The sequence below is a fragment of the Alligator mississippiensis genome, chromosome 2, assembly GCF_030867095.1.
Source record: "Alligator mississippiensis isolate rAllMis1 chromosome 2, rAllMis1, whole genome shotgun sequence".
NCBI classification, from domain to species: domain Eukaryota; kingdom Metazoa; phylum Chordata; order Crocodylia; family Alligatoridae; genus Alligator; species Alligator mississippiensis.
Genome location: NC_081825.1, coordinates 250,455,992 through 250,468,914, shown reverse-complemented (window position 1 = coordinate 250,468,914; position 12,923 = coordinate 250,455,992). Strand labels below are relative to the sequence as shown.

The 12,923-nt window shown below is 42.0% G+C and overlaps 1 long non-coding RNA gene across 3 annotated transcripts in view; it reads left to right on the top strand.

Annotated features, from left to right (window-relative positions):
- Nucleotides 1–1,041: 1,041 nt before the first annotated feature.
- The window catches only part of LOC109285381 (uncharacterized), a 94,068-nt gene continuing 82,186 nt past the window's right edge, over nt 1,042–12,923 (top strand). For all 3 annotated transcript variants that reach the window (XR_009460204.1, XR_002093120.2, XR_009460205.1), the window contains exon 1: nt 1,042–1,298. This is a non-coding gene — a long non-coding RNA (uncharacterized LOC109285381). The remainder of the gene's footprint in view (nt 1,299–12,923) is intronic.

Below are 12,923 nucleotides of genomic sequence, written 5' to 3'. Positions count from 1 at the left end.
CAGAGTAGCCAATGTCTAGAGTTTCCGTTTAACACCAAAACAGATCTGTCTCTAGCTTAGACTTGATAAAGGTGAGATTTTGGGATTTTTCCCAAAATTTAAAAAATGTTATTAGATCATCTTTTCCTACACAATTATGTGCCCCTCTCTGACTTGGATCCTGTCCAAAGGGGTAAAAATCTAATCTAAATCCCACTAAAACAGGGTTAAGACCATCTCTAAAATTCATTCTTATTTCATTCAGTGATGGATTAGATCAGTTAGTTACTTGGATTAGTTTATTCAGTCTCCTGAAGAGATGAACTCTATGTAGCATAAAATGATATAAACTACTGAGGATGAGATTCAACAATATTAAGGCATTTTGAAATGCATTGCATTAAATATTGCTGAATTAACATGGAACAAAAATCTAGACATTTTTAGAAAACTATATTTCAAAAAAATATGGATTGAAATAATAGAATTAAAAATAAATTTTCATAGCTCCTAACATCTGGTTGTGTTTATAGCAGCAGCAATTACTATTCCTTTGTAAATATTATTTTAAGTCTCAATATTTTTTCTTCTATGTCCATTGGTTTATTTTGCATTATATTATTATTTTAGTCAGCACATTAATGTTGAATGTAGTGTTTGATAACTATTTTTACCTTTGTCTTCTTAAATCAGCATTATATCTTCTAATATTATTTACTGTACTGAAAGTCACAACCAAATTAAGTAGTGCCCATGTCACAAGCAATTAAAACCATTCAAAACAGTTTTTTTTCTGCACTAGGTTAACTAAGGGTTAACAAATGATAATAACAACTTTTTTTTTTGCTGCACATGTCAAAAAGAAATTTATAACTGCGACACCAACATGAAATAGAACTTAGCCTTCTGTGCTGTACATAAATCATTATAATTGGTCAAAGAAGACAAGGAGTAACCCTGTGATAATACCCTAGTGAAGACCGCTAGATAATTGGCAATTCTAATTAAATTTATGACGTGGTGAAAAGCAATTGGCTAGTACACAAACAAAACCCCGCTGCATTTCCGTGAAGTCGGAGAGAGCGACTCCGTATACACCTGGAGACCTCTAACATAGGTGTTAGAGTAAACTGGCAATTTAATCACTTGCCAGTTCACCCCCCGTCTTCAACCTTATCTCAGACGTAATCGACAACTGCCGGCCCGACCTTTTGCCCAACCACTTTTGCGAACAGACCTACTTTGCAGACCGACCTCATGGACTCTAAGCTGTAACTAACCAAGTATCTCTGACCTCCGTTTTTCACCACCTTGACGGCGTGAGTAAATAATCTTGCTTTGCAACCGATAATCGTCCGCCTAATTAATTCCACTCCAAGTGTCACAAGGCCTAACGGCCTTCTAAGGCCCCCAGACTGACCCTCTGCCGACCACTGCCCAGGTGGGAGTCAGGGAGAGCTGCTGGCTGGCTGCCATGGGTCCTGACACTGAAAATCTATTTAATATGTACGGCTCCTTTACAAGTGTTCTAGGCTTTATTCAAGGTAAATTGAGATTCCTCTAATTCTGTAAAGGTTAAATCAGTTTAAACTTAACATCTTTTTTAAATAGTTTATAACTGACAAATATAAAACTTCTGTTCAAAAGACTCATTCCTCCCTTTTTTGTCCATGTTTATTAAAATTTTGTAACTAAATTAATTAAAAATTAGTTTTAGAATATTCTTTGGTTAGTTTTTTTATGGATGAAGTTTACAGTGATTTCACAGCTCATGGATAATTAGTTTTCCTACTATTCTTTGATCTTTAATCAACATCCTACATTTTTCAGCATTTATTTTTTAATAGTGCCCTGCAGCTTTTAACTTTATTTAGTTCACACTTTATTTTCAAGGCCTGAAAACAAGCTTTTACTTCCAGTGCTAAAAAAACAGAGCAATAATTAAGTGTACCTAACAGGAAGAAAACATTTTACTAACCCAAATAAACTCCAGCATTAACTGCAAGGATCTAATATGGTTGTATGATATTCAGAATAAGCATAAATCGTTTTATGATATTATAGCTTTGGGGATTTGTATGTATAGGGATTTGCATCTGTAGTTAATATATTCCCTATAATTTAAAAACAAGTATTTACTCCTCTGCCCTTCCTCCCCCGCAGGAATGTAAAAGAGTACTGGCAGACTTCTGTTTGCCTTTTTGTGCCTTTATAGCACTTTCCAGCTACATCAGTGGCATTTTTGGCACTTATGTGCAGGTTGGAATTTTAGTACTCCTGCACTGGAGTGTATAAGCATGCATTTGCAGACTGAGTATGCATGGAAGGCTACATACTAGCCAGTATGTCTGGGTGAAACTTCGGTAGCTGATTCAATTCAGAGGAGATTCAACCCAATTCGGTGGTCAAATTTGCAAATCCAAATCGGATTGGAAGACCCTTTAAAAGGTCTGAATTTAATCAGAAGCCTCTGAATCGATTTGGAGAGATTCAGAGAGATTTGGAGATTGGGCCACAGACTATGCAGGCAGCAGTCCTCAGTGACACTGGACATATCTGCCTCCAGCTGGTAAGTCTGTTGTGGTGAGCGAAGGGGAGAGGGAGGGGGAGTGGGGGGGCGTAGATCAACACCCCTATAGTGAGGGAGGGGCTGGGGCTGGGGCTTGGAAAAGCTTCTCAGCTGGGGTGGGGGGACTTGGGACTCAGGAAAGGTGGCTTCCACCACTGCGCTCTGCCATGTGCCACCAATATGGAAGCTGCTCTTCTGGTGGCTCCTCCAGTGGCTCTTGCTGCCAGCCCGGGAGGGCGGGGGAGCAGATGTGTGCCCCTGGATCTGTGTGGGGAGGACTGGGCCAGGCTGCACTCTGGGAAGCTAGCCCCAGGCACCCACCACTGAGTGGCACTCCACAGGATGGGCAGAGCCAGGGTTGTGCTCTGGGCAGCTAGCCCCTGCTGCCAGGCTGCACTCTGCAGGGTGGGCAGAGCCAGGGCTGTGCTCTGGGATGCTAGACCAAGTCGGCCACCTCTGACCTGCACTACACTGAGTGGGAGGAGCCAGGGCTGTGCTCCAGGTGGTTAGCCCCAGCTGCAACCTAAGAGCACAGCCCTGGCTCTGCCCACCTCACAAAGCGCAGTGGAGCAGGGCTATGCAGGCGGGGCTGCAGCCACCCTAAAATTCCCCATACCCCAGCCACTGGGCCAGGCCCAATCTGGGTGCATGCGCCCACCCCCATGCCTTGCCACTACTCTCCCAGCCAGGGAGGGGTGGGACAAAGCTGCAGTTTGTCCAGGAGGTGCAGGGAGTCTGAAGTAGCTTCCACTGCTGCACGCCACTTGTCCAAGGCAGTGAAGTGGCACCATCCCATACCTCTCTGCCCTAGATGGGTGAGCAGTGGGAGGGCGTAGCCTCCACTCCCAGCACTGTCTATCACCTGTCCATAGCAGAGCCTGGCCCAGTCCATCCAGTGCAGATCTGGGGCCATATGCCTGCTCCCATGTCCTCCAGAATCAGCAGTGAGAGGCACCAGAGGAACCACCAGAACAGCAGCTCCTGGACCAGCAGCATACAGCTCCCCACATGGGCTGGGCAGATTGTCCCAGCCCCAGCTCCAGCCCCAATCTGCATTGATCTGCCCCCACCCCCCACGCCTCTTCCCTTTTCTTCCCTCCCCTCTACACCCACCACAACAGACTTACCAGCTGGAGGCAGCTGTGCCCAGTGCCATTGAGGACTACTGCCTGTATAATCTATGGCTGAATCTCTGAATCAGTGCTGAATCTCTGTATCTGAATTGGACAAATCTGAATCCAAAGCAAATACTTGCTGCTTTGCACAGGCCTACTGGCCAGGCATGTATGCAGTTTTGTATACGTGCCCGTTCTGAACATTCTGAAGTCATGAAAATGTAGCCGACCAGAAACCCATGACTACCAGGTTGCCTGCCCTTCTGCAATTTTACCTGTGCTGCTACATCTCTTTCCCCCCGCCCCATCCCAGTTTGTCCCTCATCCCTAATGTCTCCATTTTAATTTTCACTGACTGGCTTTCTTGCCTGCATTGCATGCCAGGCCAGTCTCTGGATTCTTTACTATTCCTTCCATCCAGGACCAGCACAGGTGTGCTGGCACAGGACAGTGGATCCTTCCCTTCCACATTACCATCCGCCCCTCTGCCATTCTGCCTCCCTGACTCTCTTCACCAGCACCTCTGTCCACTAATTCTGGCTTTGGCTGCTATATATGCTGCCTTTCACCCTTGGGTCACACATGGCCACCAGCACGTGAACCATACTGAACCACAAGGGATCAAGGTGTTTCCTGATTCTCTCCTTCAGCCGCCTCACCAGTGCCTGCATATCTGGTGACAGTGGCTTGCTCCAGCTAGGAACATTGATCCCCTGGAAGCTCTCCATTTGGCTCTGAAGTTCCCTTACTATGGGGATCCCCTGGCTAAGGAGCGCATCACCAGCACTGAGGGTTTCAGTGGCCTCAAGGAAGGGCTTGAGGACCACCAAGATTTGGGAGATGATATCCCACTCAGCTCTGTTCAAGGGGCCGCTGATCCCAATCTCCCTGAGCAAGGCCATCTCACAGATGGTCTTCTGTTGCTCCACCATCCTCTCAAGCATCAGGTATGTGGAATTCCACTGAGTCTCCACATCCTGCATGATTTTGTCCTGTGGGATGCTCAGGTCTACTTGTTTGTCCTGCAGCATCTTGCCCCCCTTGATGCCCTCCCACAGCATCTTGCCCCTCTTGATGCCATCTTCCTGCATTTGTAAATAAGCTTGCTGGTGGTGCTGGTGTCATCACTGGCAGCCCTGTCCCCCTCCAAGGTGACCCTGACAGTGAGGTGAAACTTGTGTGCCACACACTGGATGCCAACAAAGTTGGCATCACAGACCACCTTGACCATATTTGGCCCCATTGTCAGTGCCCATAAACCTGTGGGTGAGCTTGCCCTGGCCAATGAGCCACCTCTGCATCAAGTGGTTCATGACTCCCATGATCTTGGTTGCTGTGTGGGACTCATCCATCACCTCGGCTTGAAGGAGTGCCCACCGATGGCCTGACTGGTTGCACCAGTGCCCTGTGAGGGAGAGGTAGGTATGATCTCCACTCCAGCTGCTCCAGATTTCTGAGGTGAAGTGTAAGGCCACCTGTAGACCTGTTGTGTACAGCTTCTCCCTCAAGTACTCCCTGCATGCCTCATACAGGGTGGGCAACACCATCCTGCTGAAGGTGGTGCATGTGGGCACTTGGTATGATGGAGCCATGAGTGCCATGAGCCACCTGAACCCTGACTGCTCAGCTAAGGAGAAAGGCTGGCCATCCACAGCAAGCATGTCCCCAATGCTCTGGGTGATTTTGCTTGCTCTTGCAACGCACCCCACTTTCTGTTCACCTTTTCCCCACTGTTCCAGGGTGGCCTGCCTTTGCTTTGGGGAGGATGGGGGCTTTGGAGCAAGAGGGGGACTTCTCTTTGGGCATGCTACCACTGGTGCTAGGCTGAGGAGGAGCAAGGTCAAGGGGGTGGTGCCTACAGAGATGCATCAGCATCCCCGTGGTGCTTCTGTGTTTTGTTCCCTTACCCCAGCTGATTTTGACGTGGCAGTGCAGGCAAATAGTGTACATTTGATTATCTGCCAGCTCAAAATTATCCCAGCCAACACTACCCATTCACTCCCTGGGTGTGGGTGCATGTGTGGATGATGCTGCACCTTTCCCCTCCTCAGCAGGCAGAGGCACAGCAACAGGAGGGGCAGACTCAGCCAAGTCACTTGCCTCCACCTCTACCTCAACATCCTCTGAAGTGCTGTCTGGGGAAGGAGACCTGGCTCTAGGGGAAACTTGAGAAGTGTGGAGCACAAAATCAGATGATTTCCCCTTCCTTCCCCAAAATTTCCCTTGCTAGGGCACTCAGATCCAGATCCAGTTCTTGCTTTACCTCTGGCACTAGAAGGCTCAGCATGAGAAATGAAATGGAGGTGGTGTAAGCTGCCATGCTGGTGCTGGTGCTACTGCTTATTGTTGTCATGGTGGTGGGGGGATGGTGGCTATGGCTGGTGGTCTTGGAGGGGGTGCAGTCTCAGGCACAGGCAGTGGCACTAGCACTGCTCCCCTCTCCTTGCTGCTTGTGGAATCCTCATACCTTCTAGCTGGATGAAAGAGTCTGCGTTTCAATTTGGGGGGAAGAACTTACACCTCTCCCTCTACCCCCTCTTCCGCCCCTCCCTGAAGGCTTGCCACCACCTGCCTTTCCATCATGCTTCATGGTGTGTTTCATAATGCCTTGCTTTTATACAAATATATAAATTTATTTGTGTTCCTATATAAATTCAATAATGTGAGTCAGTGTGGCGCAAAGTAGAAATGTATAAAAACAATATATGAATGAATGAATGAATGTCTTTCCTCCTAGATAAATTCAACGAGGTGAGTGAGTGTGGTGCAAAGTATAAATGTATATAAAAATACAAATATATCTTTCTTCTTATATAAATTCTATAATGTATGTATGCTGCAAGTTTTAAATGTATATAAATAAAATATAAATGTATTTCCCTTCATATATAAATTAAATTCTATAGTAATTTTCTATCCAATATAATTATAAAATTGAAAAGAATAAATCAATGAATATAATAATAAAATAAAAGCATGTGGAAGAAAGAAAAATATATTCTGAAGTAAGTCCCTCTTGCTAAGCTAGCAAGTAGGAAATGAAGGGTAGCCCTTCTTGTCTGACACTCCTGAGCTGCTGGAAAACTGCCCAGTAACTGACCTCAAGGCAGAAAGCAGGCCAGTTCAAACAATGCTGCTTTTTATGCTATTTTTCCATCCCTCCCACAATGCACTGGGATTAGAAGGGACCTCAGAGAAGGATGACAGTCACTGGCCAGCAACACAGTCAATATGAAGCATTCCTTCCCCTCCTTCCTCCCTCTTTCCCCTCCCTGTCCTTACTTTCTGTTTCCCTGCAGGCAAGCCCAGCTTCAGCTTCGAAACTCAAAACATTTTGAAACTTTCATAATGTTTCGACTGCCCTCATTTCATTTCAAGGCTGTTTTGAAGCCCTTCATTTCATTTCTATTTCACTGTTTCAAGCTCAAAACCAATCAAAACAGTGTTGAAATGAAACAGCTGGTGAAATTTTGCACAGTCATTGTATTTATTAAAAAGTAAAACCTACAACATAAACTAGACCAGCAGAGTGGGTGCTTTATACATGGCAAATTAATGGTGTCTTTCATTATATTTTTTCCCCATCCATGTTCCTTTATTCAAGTGGAAAAGGAAGTGAAAAACTAACCTACCTCTCAGCTGTTAGTGAAATTTCCAAACCACCTGGTTCCATTGGATTTAAAGAAATACATGGATTTTGCCTATTTGTAGTTTATTACAAAGGCTTACAAAATGCAAGTATGTACAGTAAAGAAATAAAATTAGACTTAGAGTACTAATTATTTTTCTTGCTTTAATATATGTAGATGTATTTAAGCAAAAGGACATGGCAAGCAAGCCACATGTTGCTATGGAAATCAGTATGTTTTTGGAGTATAATGAAAAATACTGTAGGGCTATATGTCTCCAGCAACCCAAGGAATCCAGATATCCATCAAAACACATGGCTTATGCAAATATGGAGCTAGAAGATGTTTAACAGTTTTAAATGGTATTATAGAATTATAATATAAGATTAAATTATAGCTGTTGGGCCATATCCTCAGTTAATATAACTGGAGTTAATTCCCTGGTATAAATTGAAAATGAGGTCTAATAAATGAACATATTCTATCGATAGAACCAACTAGGTACACAAGTGTCAAAGAAATGGAAAGATATTATTGCAAAATATTTTCTTTTTCTCCTAAAAGTATCTCAGACTAATCAGGTGCTATTTCAAGAGTTATAATAAAAATGTGCTAAAAAATGTACTTAGAAAATTAATCATTCCAAAAGATTTCTTGTTCTGCTACTATAACGTAACAACATACAGTGCAAAAAGGAAAATAACATGGCACAGACCATTCACAAAGATATACTAGTGGCTGGCTGGAGAGAGAGCTGGTTCATTTATATAAGCAGCCCTTTTATTATAGTTCACAAGTAGACCACTCTCCCTTCATAGAAATAATTTCTGAGCTCAATAAATGTTTCAGCCCAAATAAACTATACATTAATGTTAAGCCAACAGACAAATTTCGTTATTGTTGTAATTGTACTGACTTCAGCATAGCTGGGCACAGATGAGCTTGGCCAAATGTATATGAAAAGCTACAGGCAGACTCTGTAGTGCCACAAAAGATGAAAGCTGAGCTTACGAATGGAAATTCAGATCCAGTTACTTCATTGTAGTCTTTTGCTTTGTCCCCAGGCAGCTTTTGGGATCAGTGGTTATGTGTTGTTGTAAATGTTCTGACTGTTTTAGTAGTTAATGTTATTCTCCAGAGCTAGTCTAACCTCACAATTCATAGGCTGGAATAATCGACACCTCTATATTACAGATGCTAATTTTCTTGCTCCAGATTTTCAATAAACTGTTTTGCATATTACAAATGAGTGTAAGTTTTTCATTATTTTCCACATATGTTTCCTTCCACCACTGACCAGTTTTTCTATGACTCATCCTATCATATTAGCAGGAAAGCCTGAACCTCAAAGGTGACCTTATTGGCCCAGGATAGCTGTCTAGCTAGTCAGTGTCAGACCATGAATGGAATCTATTGCTATAATGAGTGCACTAGGGATGCTACTGCTTAGCAGTAAATGGATACAGCTTCTAAAATTGTGTCCAGACTACAGTCAGAAGGGAGGGCTTCTATTAAAATTAATAGCCTGCTTGCTCTTTTTTATCAATGTATTATTGAAATGGTGTTCTTTCAAGGTTGCACAGCTGGTTTAATACTGATTATGTTTTAAGCCCGAGTGGATAATTAAATAGGATAGAAATGAGTGTAGGGTTATTCATGACAGAAAAGATGCCAAGAACAGTACAATAAAGGCCACTTGCTGATAAAAGGAAAGAAGCAAAGATAAATTTACTGCAAAACTATTAGTTTATGGGCTTTCTTTGCTCCTCTGCAGAAGAAATTAGCTTTATTCAAATACTTTCAATTTTCAGCACATTAAAACAAAGATCCAACTCCTATTCCTGTTGTTCATTCCCTGGCACATAAGATTTAGCAATAAAAGACAGAAACTGATGAGATCTCTTAGTCTTAGGTATTTTTAAAAATATAGTCAGACAAGCCAACTTCTCAGATAACCCAAGATTAGAAAATATAAAAGCACTGATAACTCTGAAAATAGTATTAATAATAAAAAATAAACCCCCAAGGATTATTTTTTTTACAATTTAATGATTTTGCATCACTAACCTATATTGGTTCATATCAGCACCCGGCTCATTTCAGAGATCATGGACTTTTCTTCATGTACAGAATGTTTTCTAAGTCCCTGTAGCATATGATTTCATTTATCATTCCTTTCTGTTGAGAATGCATCAATGATAATATTTAAATATTGATGTTCTAGTCCTCAGAGCTTGATCAGGAAGGATTATTCACATGGCTTCTCCCACGCCCTTCTGAAAGTAATAAGAAACTCATTTTATGATTTCTATTGGAATCCTTCTTGGAGAGATTAAGAGGCATTACTTCCTACTATAAAATGAAATAAAATTAAAAGAACTGGTTCTGCTGTTTCTAGATTAGAAGAAAATGTCATAGCACATTGCATGCTTTCAAAGGTTTAAATAGCTTTGTTATCATTAAATGAGGCAATTTAAGCTGGATAGATAAAGGTCTGATCCTTTTCAGAAGGGCCCATGCCAACCTACTAAATACATGAAGTAAGATGGTGAGGACAAGGTCCATGAGCTACCATGAACAGAAATATTACAGAACTAAGGGCTTTAATAGCTAATCCAAAATATATTTATTTCTGTGACCTAGTGACAGTACATACACATTTAGACAGGGTTTTGCAAGTATCTGTGGCCACTATATTTTGTGGAAGTGAAAATGTGGAAGCAATGGTGCATTTCATTGAACAACCCAGATAGTCTCATTACACCAGATGAGGCATGAGCCACATAGGATCAACTTATGGAAAATATCTTTTTGCTGCAGAGACTAAACACAGACCTTAGTTTGGAATTAGGCTTTTTAAAAGAAGTTATTTTTATAGCTTCTGTAATTGTCCAGAAGCAAAACTGGTTCTATAATATTTTGCTGAGCATCCTACTGGTTGTTTAGTCTGTCATAATATATAAAATGTCATTGCTCTGATACCACTGTATCAGCTTTTCCAAGCTATTGAAAGCAGGCATAATTAAGAATAAGCTAATGTTCTCAGACTTAAATTGTTATACATATTTTACAGTCCTTTCAATGTCAGACATTATGCTCATTTTTAAATTTCAGTTGGTCAAAATTCTTTTTTCTCAATTTTATCAGTTTCATTTCTGGTTTTGTATGCTTACACCCTCATTGTTAGGCTCCTAAAACAACTAATAGAATCTTTTTTCATGATAATTAACATGGTGAAAAAACTAGTGTGGATCTGAATTGAGATTTCTTAGATCTATAACCAAAATGTAATAGACTTTCAGTCTTTCTTTTAGAGTTGGTAACATTTTAGCATTTTAGTACTATACTGTGTAACTGGGATTTTGGGAGAACAGCACTATTCAGATTTACAGTTGCAGTATTTCATGGATCAGTTAAGAGGGCACAGTTTTAAAAGAGCTGAACAGCAAGTTTTCTTCCAAGAACACCTGACCTCTGGATTTTCTTCAGCTTATTCTACCAACTGGTAAATAATAATTTGCAGTTAGCGTGTTCTTAATTACCGGTGATCATTCACTGAAAAGTGATTATTATAGCATATTTTGTGGACTCTTCTGATTAAACTCTTACTTTCAGACAGTGGAAGTACTGAGTACATACATTCCTCTGTGTGTCTGTGAATGGTCAGAATAAAGCCTATCATAATATTCAGGACTGTAGTATACTTCTTCCTACTTTATACACACAGACTGGTCTAGAACAAGTGTGTAGTGTTTGTGTGTATGTGTGCATTACATTTAACAAGTGATAAGAGTGAAGGACATAATAGGTACTGAACACGTTAAAGAATATTTAGATAAGTTAGATGTGTTCAGTTCAGTAGGATCAGATGAGATTCACTTTGGGGTAGTTGTTAACTAGCAACAACAATGAAAGACCTATTGCTGATTAGCTTAGAGAACTTCAGAAGGACAAGGGAAGGTTTCAGAGGACAGGAGAAGAGCAAAGATAGTATCAACCTTTAAAAAAGATAAAGAAGCATTTGATGACTTACAGGACAGCCAGCTAAACTTTTGTTATCCATGAAGGTTCGCAAATCAATGAGTTCTTCATAATCAGTTTATAAGAACCCAGAGTATAATAAGGTGATAAAAACAGCCAGAGAACAAGATTATGTCAAACTATGTCCTTCCTTGACAAAGAAATTAGTGTACTGGATGAGAGAGAATAGATGTGATATATTTTAAGTTCACCTAGGATTTTAACACCATCCCACATGCCATTTTCAGAAGCAAACTGAAAATTTGGTCTGAATGAAATGGGTACTCTACTGATGTAAATTCTGACTCCAAGGGCATATGTACATGTCACCCTATGGCAATGTTATCACGGCACTGTATTCTAGGAGTTCCTTTTGGAAGTACTAAAACACTGTGCAGTAACTGTGCCCACTGCACCATGAGCACAGCACACAGCTAGTGTTAGCAGCTAATTCCCCATAGTGACGTGTTAAAAGGGGAAAGTGTGCTGCTACAACGAAGTAGTTGCCGGTCACATGTAGACTTATGTGATTGCTAGGTCAGCATAGCACATCATACAGAGACATAGCACATTGCTACAGCAATGTAGGGTGACATGTAGATGCACCAAAAGAGTCAAAAGGCCAAATCCTACTTACATTTAATTCTCTTAAGTGACGTGTACATACTTATGTACAGTTTGCAATTCAGCATTACCAGAACTGGCCTAAAGGGCATGCTTGGTAGGACTGTACATCAGCCAAAAAAATGTTCAGGGGAAATAGAATCACCCAAGTACATGTATAAGGCTAGAAAAGTCCCTAGAAAAGGAAATATTTTACCTGGAAGAAAAACAACACACAGGTACTAGATACTGGAAAAGGATGACCTTCCATATTTGGACACAATAATCTTATGATTAGGTAGGTGACAATATTATTTCTAAGGAAGTCTGGGACACTGTCCATCCTGTTCACCCCCTCCCTCTCAGTGATTGGCACTGCTGCAGACAGGCCAGCAGAGGCACAGGGTGTCATCCAGCAGGGAGATAGAATGGCCTGGTGTACCAGGCAGACAGACCAACCCCACTGCTGCTGCTGCTGCTGCTGCTGCTGCTGTGCAGGAGCATGGTGGATGGACTGAAGCAGTGTCTAGCACAGCCCACTCCTACCTCCAGCTGCTGCTCAGGAGACAAGAGTAGTGCCTGCCTGCCTAGCACAACATACTGCTCCACATCCCTGCCAGACTGAATCCTGCACCCCTGACTGCCTACCTCTGCCTGCAGTAGCCAGTTCCAGGTCTTTTGTTTCAATTTTCACCAACAGGCCAGGATGTCAAGTCAGCCTATGAAATCTGGGGCTGTCCCAGCCAAACTGGGATGTAAAGTCACCCTACAATTAGGACACTTGGTAAAGAAGCAGGAGAGCAATATTCTATTTCTGTTTATGTTCATAGTGGTAGTCCTGAATGACATAGCAGTAGAGAAAACTTAGTTTAGATAAGTGTCTAACAGGGCAGGTACCAGATGATTGGAAAATGGTAAACATGGTGCCCATTTTTCAAAAAGGGAAGAAGGAAGATCCAGGGAACTACAGATGGGTCAGCCTCACCTCAGTCCCCAGAAAAAAAAAAT